The 12,371-nt window shown below is 45.5% G+C and overlaps 1 long non-coding RNA gene across 1 annotated transcript; it reads right to left on the reverse strand.

Moving 5' to 3' along the window:
- Positions 1-8,989: 8,989 nt before the first annotated feature.
- LOC147496481 (uncharacterized) lies at positions 8,990-10,417 on the reverse strand. The gene is made up of 2 exons (XR_015194801.1): positions 9,192-10,417; positions 8,990-9,071 (listed from the first exon to the last, which is right to left on the reverse strand). It is a non-coding gene; the product is annotated as an uncharacterized LOC147496481 (long non-coding RNA).
- Between the last annotated feature and the right edge of the window lie 1,954 nt (positions 10,418-12,371).

A 12,371-nucleotide genomic window follows, 5' to 3' on the forward strand; every position in this document is an offset into this window, starting at 1 on the left:
TAATGCGTGAGTCGATCTCCACCTCACCGTCACCACCAAGGGGTTCAGGCTCGTCCTCGCAGCAGAGGACGCTCCCGCGATTGTTCTCATCACGAGAGAATGCAGCACTCGTCTGATCGTGACAATGCTCGCACTATTCATGTGATTACTTTCCCGGACGATTCCGTGACCTCTTCCAGAGAGAAAAGACGTCGAGTTGGCGCTCTTCAGGAAGTCTATCATTTTACTTCACAGGCAGCCCACGTCACGCGTGGTCCAGGTCGCAGCGCAGGCGATATCACTTTCACAGAGGCCGACTTAAGCAAAGTCTGCCTTCCTCATAATGATGCATTGGTAGTCCATGTCAAAATCAGCGACCGGATAAATAAGTCGCCCCGATCGACCGGCAGTTCCTGTGATATCTTATTTTACCACACCATGCAAGAGATGAATCTCCCCAAGTCCGTTCTCGTAGACCCAATTGCCCCCCTTTACGGGTTCAATGGCTCCAGGGCCGACCCCATTGGTGACATTATCTTGCCCGATGTCGGTGGGATCTCGAGAGGATAAGATTACCCGAATACACGGTTTTCGTTCTCGACATCAAGTCGCCCTATAATGCCATACTAGGGGACGCGGCCCCGGATCCATCAGATGCAGGCGGTCCCGTCAACATTGCATCAAGTTCTACGTTTCCCAGGACCTCGGGGAGTGATGGAGCTTAGAAGCAATCAGCTTGAAGCGTACCAATGTAACCAGATCATGTCACTGTGGAGATCAGGGGACCGACCCCCATCATACACGAGCCCACCAGTTACACAATGGCACATGACTTAGTGGCCGGAGTCCGGACTTCGAACCGCCAAAGCGTAATCTTTGGGGGCTCCATAAGCCGACACTGCGGTCGCCCCAACTCATTACTTCACCAAAGAAAGATATCCAACGCGTTGATACAAAGTCGGGCCGCCCATCGGTTAGAGTATCGGTCGCTTCAGATGGTGGTGGTCACCACATGTGACAACAACAATATAGTCCCCCACCGTTGCATACCTCCAGGTTCCCGCGATCCACGGCTCGGGGATATCCCGTCGGCCGGCTGCCGCCAGTCGTTTCGACCCCAACTGCTAGCCACTAGCTAGCCCGTATCCAAGTCCCCTCGAGAGCGGAACAGGGGGTGGAATAGCTATACGAAGTAATCATACAAATGTGACCTTAGATCTATAGTGCTTAAATAACAGAACGTCATGCAGCGGTCATCCGATGCACAACCAGTATACTTCCCCATTCCACCACGCTTTAACGCCACACACACGCTCTGGGAGCGCATACCTCTCGAGCTTACAGCTACATAGCCTCTCCAATTTTTGTCACGCCGAGGACCTATATTTCTAGGATCGACTAAAGCGAACTTCCGCGGAGCGTACAACTCTTTGGAGCTTATAGGCTAGCCTCTCCAATTCTTGTCACGTCGAGGACCTATATTTCTAGGATCGACTAAAGCGAGAACGCTCTCCGTGAGCAGACAGCTCTCTGGAGCTTACAGGCTACATAGCCTCTCCAATTCTTGTCACGTCGAGGACCTATATTTCTAGGATCGACTAAAGCGAAACGCCTCTCGGAGAGCGCTCTCTAGAGCTTCTTACATACATAGCTTCTCCAATTCTTGTCACGCCGAGGACCTATATTTCTAGGATCGACTAAAGCGAGAACGCCTCCTTAGCCTCTCCAATTCTTGTCACGCCGAGGACCTATATTTTTTAGGATCGACTAAAGCGAGAACGCCTCCGCGGAGCGCATAACTCTGAGCTTACAGGCTACATAGCCTCTCCAATTCTTGTCACGATGAGGACCTATATTTCTAGGGTCGACTAAACGAGAACACTCTCCGCAAGCAGATACTCACTTATCGCAAACCACGTGCCTCATACACAGAACGTTAGTCATACACACATAGGCAACAACATGCATGCGAAGCATAAGCAATAACAATACACGACCAAACGTCGCGACAGATATGTTCACCGATCTGCTGGGCTTACCCAGGAAATCCAGATCGGCGTCTATTACAAAATAAGTAAAGTATCGAACTGCCACTTTCGTGGAAACCAGTTCTCCGAATAAAAAGGCGAACTGCTCAGGCAAGCCTGAAGACACAGCTCTATTGTTAACTCTCATATAAGAGAGGAAAGCGTAACCGGTACTTACAATTTCCAACTGACAGAGACTATGGTCGATCACATCCTCAAACCTCACTTATGACATGCTTATCTTCTGGTGGCGCGCTGGTAGAAGCCGTGTGCCGGGCAGATCTTAGCATCACCCGCATCTCTTGCCCTGATTCATCGCCCACAGTCGCTTTCTTCAGGGCCTCATACTTCTCGTCCAGAGCGGCGTAGCCGATACAAGCTTCGGAATACGCCCTCTTCGCTTTGTGCCACCTTCTGGCATTTCTTAGCATAAGCAGTCACCACAGCCAATTCCCTTTCTAGCTCAGTCATATCCGTCACTAGTACAGCATTCTCCGCAGCAACGTTCTGGTATTTGGTGGTCATCACTTCTAGCTTCTTCTTGTCAGCCCCCCACGCAGCTCGCATCAACCCCAGCTCCACACGAGGGTCGCCACCAGGGCTCGATTATTGCCGACGGCATCTTTCAAATTTTATCATACCCTACAAGAAACTGCATGAGCAAAGTTAGAACACCAGACTCCCTTGGAAAACGGCAAAATAGCTTAGGGTGTCCTGAACTCACCAAACAAGCGGCCATATCCATCGTCCCCAGTAGTGTCCCCATGTCCTCATCTTCCACCTCTGCTTTATCACCATCTAACACGATCCCCTTCAGAACGCTAGTCGCTATGGGCGCCGAGTGGAAGCTACAGTCCGAGCGTTTCACCATCCGATTCTTCCCCGTCTTCCCCAGATAGTAGAATTCGCTCCCCACATCCCTACCTTGGGGAGACGAACTCTCACCAGCGACTGGGTGACTTTGCCCCAGATCGTTGCGCTCAGTAGCCCGACCAGCAGTTTCGCCCGCTCGCAGTGGCGACCTGAACACAATGCCGCCAGCGGGGCGACTAGCCCTCTTCAGTCGTTTGTGACCCTTGCTTTCTTCACCAGTAACTTTCCTCTTCCCACGATCACCATGAACATGAGGCTCAAACTCCATTTCCTCCATTGTCAGCGGTGACGTTTCTCTCACAAACGCGCGACATCTAGCCATGCTCTAACCTAGCAACAAAGCTAATGCGGCATGAGTTACAGTTTACTCCAAGTATTTCTCAAACAGAATAACATGCACAAATAAGAAACCACGTACCTGATGAAGCAGCAACGAAGGAAAGGCACAGCGAAAGGGCAGAGCAAAGAAGGCTGAGGGAAGTTTAGGCACAACGATGATCAAACCCCTTGATGATATTCGAGGAGCCGTTTATATTCCTTAGGAAACGTCTTTTCCTAAGCGCCTCATAATTACCTTGAGACGCCAAACGCCATCTGCCCGCCATCATTATGTTCCTTGAACCGCTCATCTCCCTACACGTGTCACGCACGCGAGGGAACACTTCGGTTTACAACACCGAATACAACGCGATTCGACTTACGCCTCGAGCCAGACTCCCGCGATCTGACGGTCGCAAGACGCGCGACACTTCACAGCTAACAACAATCTAACAACAGCACGCTCATCCTAGCTTACCAGTCAGATGCGGAAAAGTTGCCACCACAATACACCAATCATGTTCTATTATGTGCAGTCTATTCCTAAACAACTATGATCAAGCGAGCGAATCAGGCATACATGATAAGAGCCCAAAACTGTAGTTTTAACCCCTTAATAATCATACGGTTAGACCAATTATGTGAATAATAAGTAAGAGTTAATACTGATTACGTGTTTTATGCATTTCGGGCTTCAAAGTCCATTATGTGCATAAGCGTACCACTTTAGCGAGATAAAGGAACAACGATCAAAAGAACTTCCGAATACCATATCTTTGGACTCAGACCTCGGAATTGGGCCTACCTTATGTCAAAACGACCGGCTCGGAAAGAGCTTTCCAATGGTCCAAGCCTTGACCCAATCAGAGGAGCAGAAGTGGACGAAAAGTCTGTTGAAGTGAACTGCAGCTGAAGAGGCCTTTTTGGACCGAAAGAATTGGGTTTTGGGCCTGATTCTCTGGCCCAAAACATGGCTCCAAGCCCATGCACGATTTTTGGATCTGGATGTATAAAAACAAAAGCTTCATTCTTTGTTAATGGTAGCTAGTTAGACCTAAATTAATATATAGAATTCTAGATCTAGTTTTATTAATAGATTAAGTTTTAGTTCCATTTCAATTCCTGTTTTAGATTAAATCTTTGAATGATTGTTCTTGATTGATTAGATTAATAAAATAGTTAGTTGTCAATTTGAATTTTGTCATTTCCATTCTAGATCTAAATTAAATTCTTGTTCTTATTCCATTCCAAATGATTAAATTAGATTCATTATTGTTAATTAAGTAAATCTCAATTTCTTACATTATGTTTAGTTTAGATTCAATGGGAAAAGTTAGTTTGATGACTCAAGGCTAAACCTCCATTAGAGGGGTTGATGAAGCCTTGATGAAAACTTAGTGGTTAGTATAGAATTTGGTAGTAGAATCTATTCCACTCTAGAAGGTCGTGTTTTTATGAGAAATGGGTGGGCGACCTCACATGCTAGTTAGTATCCGGTAGGAATGCCATGAACACTAGGGATTAGACTCGAAATTCTTGCCGGGTGAAAACGTAAGAATCGAGATCTGACAATCTATACTAGGTTATTAAGTTAGATTCGAGGTGGATTTAATTCCCCTCTATTTCTTTATCTAGAGTCAAACAATCGTATTTCCGTAGCTTCGTAGATTATCTTTAGTTTATATTTTATCTTGTTATTTATTATATCTAGTTATTTAAAATAACGCGTCTTGTTAGCATAACATTTCGTAAAGCTCTCATTAGATTTAAGACTGATTTCTTAGACTTAGGAAATAATCCATGCTAGGGTACTAGGAGTGGAACGAACTTCCTACTCCACTTAGTGCAATTCGCATCGAGAGTAGAAGCTTTGATAATAGATTCGTAAAGTCCAGTTTTAGTTTACTTACGTTGTGAATTCATCGTTCATTTCGTAGGTAGACTATTCAATTTTACATTTATCAATACACAAGCAAAACAAGTATCCATCATCGCATGAAAACAAAAGACGACCTGGTTTAACAGCTTTTTCATACAGATCGTTCTTGAGCCGAGTTGCTGAGACTACTCAGAAAATCCAACCCGGCTCCACACGAATTAACATCACTTGGTTACCCCGAATCAGCACGGGACACCAACTCGTTCAAGATTATAGTATACAAACACAAAAAAGGCGAACTGCCCATGTTACCCCAGGAAACCAGTTCTATTGTATCACAACGTATAAGCTGATAAAAGACATGCAACAAATTTACAATTCGCCCTCTTTGGGCACCATAGATACCTCTCCATGCTCAAAAACTTCATCGACCTCAGCATCTCTCCCTTCACTATAATCGATATGCCATCCAATTCTAAGCTCATCAACGCATCAGATGCAACAGCTTCAGCTCGAACTACCCCGGCTTCTGGCACGATCAACGAAGAGGCAATCGCCCCATCGACATCCCCTTGTACCTCTTCCACTGAGGGACGGGACGCACAGCGGGCATGTTCCTCCTTCAAGCCATTGTAGTCAGCCTCCAGCTCAACAAAGTCTGCGTCCAAGGTGTCATAGGCCTTGTTAGCGTCCTGAGCAACCTTCTTGCAATGCAAGGCATAATCGTTCAGCCTACCAATTTCCACGGTAGCTGCCCGGACGTTATCTTCAGCTCCTTCTAGCTTTTGCCTCAGATCTTCCGCTTCCGTATCTTTCAACATCTTAGCCAGACTCAGCGCTTCATGAGCTTTCTTCAGATCTTCCAGTTCCTCGCGCTCCATCTGCGAGGCGTCCTAGACATTTTTCAGCTCCTCAGCCAGCTTCACCACCGTTTCCCTATCTGCCTCTGCAAACTGGGCGATCTCTTTCAATTTCTGGAACCCACTTACCAGCTGCACGAACATACACAAGGTTAATACCAACAACAGCTTATGTAAGCAAACAGTTACCTCAGACGAAACTACACAGACGTACCAAGCATTGCGCAATCTCCATTCGTTTCAAGTTGTCGGCCAACCCCTTCTCATCTAGCTCTCTGCGGTTGCCATCCAGAGCTATCTCTTCTAGCAAACAGCCCGATACCTTCCATCGGTTTCCGCTTCGCTTTCACCCGTTCGCCCCATGCTCATCCAGGTACACAAATTGTCCCTCCAGATCGTCCGCAGACGCAACAGCTTTTCCACTCACCTTACGGGGAGCCTTGGCCTTCTTCACCGGACTGGGGTCACGCCCCCATCGAGGCGTACTGTACCCCATCCCAAAAGTGGCCAACTCCATGACTCGCTTTCAGTCGCATTCGCCCCCGCGAAAACCGTGGCCCCAGCCGAGCCACCATCAGAACCGCCCCTCTACTGGAGCCCCTCCCTAAGTGTGTTGAGCTACTTCGCAACTTCGTCCAAATATTGCTCGAGGTATGCCGCCGCTACCTCCTCTCCGACCTGCCCCTAGCCCGAGCGGTCAGAGTTACCGGCTCCAACTCCACAGGAGCATCGATCGAACCCCATTCAGGGCGGGAGCTCGATCCTCCAGCTCCTGAGGTACCACCCCTAACAGGACGTCTCGCACTCCCATGCGCCCGTTGCCTCTCCTCTCGTGTTACTAAGTCACTCGTTCGCGCCTCCATCATTTCTTGCCTTAGTGGAGCTCGAGCTCGCTCTTTTTGCGCTTTCCTTTTTTCCCGGATTGCCGGTCCACCCTTTTCCACAAAGAAATGTGCAACCTCGGGCAACTTCGCTTGTTTTTCCGCACGAGTCAGCCGGGCAAATCTTTCTATCTCCCCACGATCAGTTCGCTTTTTCACAGAAAACTCTGCAGCCAAAGCAAAACAACGACCTGTTAGAACAAATTTCAATCGTTTAAATAGAGAAACAACACAGAGGTGTTCCTACCCACCAGATATGTTACAAATCCTAGTTTGCAATCTACACCCATTTGCACAGTAGTTGCCAACTAGCAAAGAACGGCTCTTGGTCCAGGCCGCGATTCGCATCGACCATCGATCCAGCCAGAACGCGTAGTCATGGTTTGCAAGCTAAAGTTCAAGTTACCAGATCGCCTTACAACATAGTGCTCAACTATGTCAGATACCCTTATGTCATATTCCCCACTCGCATTCAGCAGGTCGAACACCTTAAATAATCGCCAGGTGTTACCTACGAACTGACAGGGAGACTTCCAACAAAGCGCCAAGAAGTCGCATACCAGTTTCGAGAACGGTATGTGCATATGCGCTCTCAGCTGGCCCTCGCAAATTATTATTCCACCATTCGGCGGGTTGTACTCCTCACTACGAACATTTTCACTCAATCGGGTTCAGATATTTCCGTGTCGGGGACATTAATCCCATATGCTGTCCTCAGCTCGGGGAACGAGTTAGCAGCACGACGGTTTACACTTCTAAGGGGCACATCACTTGATGACGACATATCCCCTCGACCTGACGTACTGGCTACGTCACCTCCTGACCTAGATCGGGCATTACCCTCACCTATCCTATCATCTTCTTCCAAATCAACCTCCACGCCAACACTCACTGCCTCTTCATCCTCGTACTCTCCACAACTCAAGGATATCTCTCGGACCTCCTCCGACCGAGTGTCATCAGAATCAGACATTATGGCAAGTTTTTTTTTTCCCTACCAATTACTCAAGCTGAAACCCTATACCCTTATGATGACCTACCTACTTAAAATAACGAGCCGAACAGAGAGGGAAACAAATGGAAATTGGAAAGATAACAGCAACAGGAGCACTCACCTGAGAAACCCTAGCTGGCGTTTTTGCGGAAGAAGAAAACACGCAATAGCTTTTTGGTATCTCAAATCTGATTTTGTATAAACCGCCCGTTCAGTTACCAAGAAGTTATGATTATAGCCTACACTATAGCCCGCACACGTGTTCCAAGGCACTGTCCTTTCAGCAGTTCCGCATAACGCGGCGACACGTTTCTTCCCCAACTGCTACGATTCTGTCACGTGCAATTAAGGTAAAACTACCTTTTCCCGCCAATTCACCAGTGCCACAAAGATTCAAAAGTAAGCCCTCCCGGTCCGGTTCATCTACTACTACTCGCTCATGCTCCAACACGGTCTTCCGATTCTTTCTCTCAAATAGCTTTTACATCAACGCCTCTATCGGTAGGGGCTGTGGTAGGGAGCCGATATCCTCATAGAGCATCGCACACGCGAGGAGCATAAGCTTAACCAAGACATCGACCTACAAAACCGACCTGCGAATAAGCCCTAGTAAGCACACGCGTGTACCGCGATATAGAGAACCTAAGGCGACCTCCAAGATCGACTGCGAAAGCAGCTCCTTCGAGTAGGTGGTGCGAACGAAGATATCTCGAAGATTTAACACTTTGCCGATACGTAACGCCGGATAGAAACACACCCCACCGGATGTAATCATTGCCAAAATCTTATTTGTATTTCCCACCACCGGAAATAGGGACGACCGCACTACCCCTAATCGTAACACGGCTTATACTAAAACCAACCTAACACTCATTCGCGATCTCCACCCTACATTTGTACAAAATAGTACACGGTCCGGGCTGATATCCACTTCCGAAAGCCTATAAATACCACCTACTGGAACTACGTCAGACCTGATTCTTCTCTCCCCAAAGAAAAGGAAAAACGAGAGAAGATACGTAGGCAGCTCGCTCCTGAGCGACCTCGGTCACACCCAAAATCCAAACCCTTCCCATCCTTTTCTACTGTAATTAGGAGAAGATCAAAACGCTCCTTTACACTATCCAATTTTCTGCCCAAATAGTAATCCTTAAGAGATTGAATAGACACCAACTCCTGCAAATGAGATAGTGTAGGACAATCTACAATGAGCACAATTGGGCCAGGGACTGAGGGGCCAAGTACATCGCTTGGATGAACCTGAATAACCAAAAAAAGTAAAATATAAAATCAAGAAATAGTATCATATTCCAAAAATAAATTTGCAATAACAACAACATATGAGCCAAAGGAGGTGGTAGCTATCTTCACTTAACCCACCATCATGTTTTGCTTATCTGACACGTTGAGTTTCCAAGTTGCAGTTCACGATATTTAGGTCTGGGTCTCAATCCAAGAGCCACAGCTTTTGATGGATCAAACTTCCCCTTAATTTCAGGCAACTCACAAACATAAATTGCGCAAATATCACCAGGCTTCAAAACCGAACCACAAGGAGCTTTAAGAAGTCCTAGAGACCACTCTATTTCCTCATTTATACCCACATATGAAGGAACCAATTTGGTGGAATTACTATCAAGTTGACAAACAAGTGGACTACTTGGCTTTATCAAAATAGCTGATATCTTGACAACATTATCAACAGATAGGGAGTAGGAAAATTTTCCAAAGGCAGAGTCAATAGCTCAGTCAACATTGGGAATTAGGCCAAAGCAATGAGTCTTCACCGCACTACTTTTGATAAATAGCAACATTGCATCAACCAAAGATTGGAGATTTTTTTTTTTATCGGTAAAGTATAATTTTATTAATATAATTAAAGATAGGTACATAAGGATGAGATATCCTCCATTACATGCATATAGAAAAAGAAAATAAAAGAAAAACCATAAAGTGACAAGTCTCTTAGCCCGATCATCTCATTATGGACTCCCATCGAAACACAAATGCCTCAAAATGGTATGTCTCGTGTCTCAATATGCACTTTTGACCAGAAACACAAAAGAGCTTTGATTGCCAACACAACTTTCTCCATAAGCGTTGTTGTTCCCTCAAAGTGTCTCTGATTCCTCTCCAACCAAATGCCCCACAGAATCGCAAAAGACAACATGCTCCAAATTCGTCTCCCCTTCCCATAGTGGACTCTCAAGTCCCATGAGGCTAATATCATCGTCACCGAAACCGGACAAACCTAAGAAACCCTTGACTCTAGAATAAAATGACATCAAACCAGCCATGAAAAAGGACAAAGCAAAAGAATATGATTAACAGACTCCCCATCCCTTAAACACAATGGACAAAAGTTGAGAAGAACTTCTTTGACACGTCTTTTTCTGAGATTGTCAATAGTCAAGATTTTACCAAGAGATGCACACCAAACAAAAAATACAACTTTTGACGGAACTTTAGAACCCCAGATAATATGACCAGGAAATTTAGGAAGGGCATTAAGATCATGATGGGAGATTAGAGAACAAAGCTTAAAGTAAAATGATCTAGAAGAAAACCTCCCTTTCTTGTCAATAGACCAAAGCCTCTTGTCTCTGTCCGGTCTCACAGAAGGAATAGAGTCTAACATCATTGTCAGAGCAGCACACTCATTATATCCCTGTCAGAGAGAGCACTATGAATACCCAGGTCCCAAGCAATAAAACCATTGTGTTCCCTCATGAATGATTGAACTGGCAGGTTCCTTAATGCCCTTCGATGGGGATCAATTTACCTTCGATGGGGTCGGCGGGTGGGATTTGTGCTATATGGGATAAGGACAAGGTAGAGGTGTGTGATAATATTGTTGGATCTTATTCAATGTCTCTTGTCTGCAATTTTGTGGGGGAAGCAGACTCTAAATTAGTTACTGCTATTTATGGGCCTTCTAAGAAGAATAAAGAGGAGTTTTCTTCTTTTTGGAGAGAACTTGATGATGTTTATGCTTTCAATAGGGGAGGCTCGTGGTGTATAGCGGGTGATTTCAATGTGATTAGATTTTCTCATGAGAAAATGGGTGGTTGTCGTATAACTTCTAAGATGAGAGAGTTTGATGAGTGGGTTAGGAGGTGTGCGCTTATGGACATTCCCCTCACTGGGGGCAAGTTCACCTGGTCAAATAAGCATGAGAATCCCACCCTTTCGTCTTTGGATAGATTTCTTGTCAGTAGTGACTGGGAAGAGAGATGGCCTCGTTTGATTCAAGCTGTGGTCTCTAGTAAGACATCGGATCACCACCCTATCACCTTATCTAAAGAGATTGGTGGAGGCAAACCTACCCCGTTTTGATTCGAGCTCATGTGGTTCTCTGATCCCAATTTAGTGGACAAGATTAGAGAATGGTGGGGGGTTTATCAGGAGGGAGATAGACCTAGCATTATGTTTTCTAAGAAACTGCAGTTTGTTAAGTTTAAGATTATGGAGTGGAATAAGACGGTTTTTGGTAGGATTGATAGGAAAAAGGATAAACTCTTAAGTGATATAAGGATTTTAGATTTGAAGGAGGAGGAAGGTCCTTTATCCAAGGAAGAGTGGAGTAGTCGCTTAAACATGAAAGCAAATTTTGAGAAGGTGGTGAACTTAGAAGAAATTTCTTGGAGACGGAAGTCAGGAGAAAGATGGATCAAGGAAGGCCAGTCTAATACTAAATTTTTCCACCAATGTGCTAAAGCGAGATTTTGAGAGAATTTTCTTCAGAGATTGTTAATTGAAGGCGAGGAGGTGAGGGGAAAATAATCTCAGACATAAGGTGGTGCAATATTATTCTAAGTTGTATGCTGAGCCTAATTCGCCCTCGGGTTGATAATCTTGGCTTAGATTGCATTTCAGATGGGGAAAGGGATGAGTTAGAAAAGAGCATGGAGGAGGAGGTATGGGAAGCTATGAAGTGTCTGAAGAGTGATAAGTCTCCGGTCCAGATGGTTTTCCAATTGAGTTTTTTAGAAAAGTTTGGGGGGTGGTGAAAGACGATTTTATGGATATGGTCCGAGATTTTTATGAGTCGAGTTTTTTAGCCCATAGCCTTAATAACACCTTCATAAAGCTTATTCCAAAAAATCAAAGGGTGGAGGATATTGGTGATTTGCGTCCCATTAGTCCCATTGGAAGTGCTTATAAAATCATTTCAAATGTTCTCTCTATTAGGTTAAAAAAGGTGTTATCTAGAGTGATCGCTCAAGAGCAAGGGGCTTTCGTTTTTGGACGACAAATTTTGGATGGGGTGTTAATTGCTAATGAGGCCATTGATGACAGGAAGAGGAGCGGCAACCTAGGCATCTTATGTAAAATCAATTTGGCTAAAGCATATGATCATGTGAGCTGGGATTTTCTAGATTACGTTATGATGCGTATAGGTTTTGGAGTTAAGTGGAGGGGTTGGATAAGAAGATGTGTCTCATCGGCCTCTTTTTCTATTCTCATAAATGGGTCGCCGGCGGGGTTTTTTAAGAGTTCTAGAGGTATAAGGCAAGGGGATCCTTTATCCCCGCTTCTTTTCCTCATAGTTGTGGAGGT

The sequence above is a fragment of the Coptis chinensis genome, chromosome 5 (genome assembly GCF_015680905.1).
Source record: "Coptis chinensis isolate HL-2020 chromosome 5, ASM1568090v1, whole genome shotgun sequence".
Lineage (NCBI taxonomy): Eukaryota > Viridiplantae > Streptophyta > Magnoliopsida > Ranunculales > Ranunculaceae > Coptis > Coptis chinensis.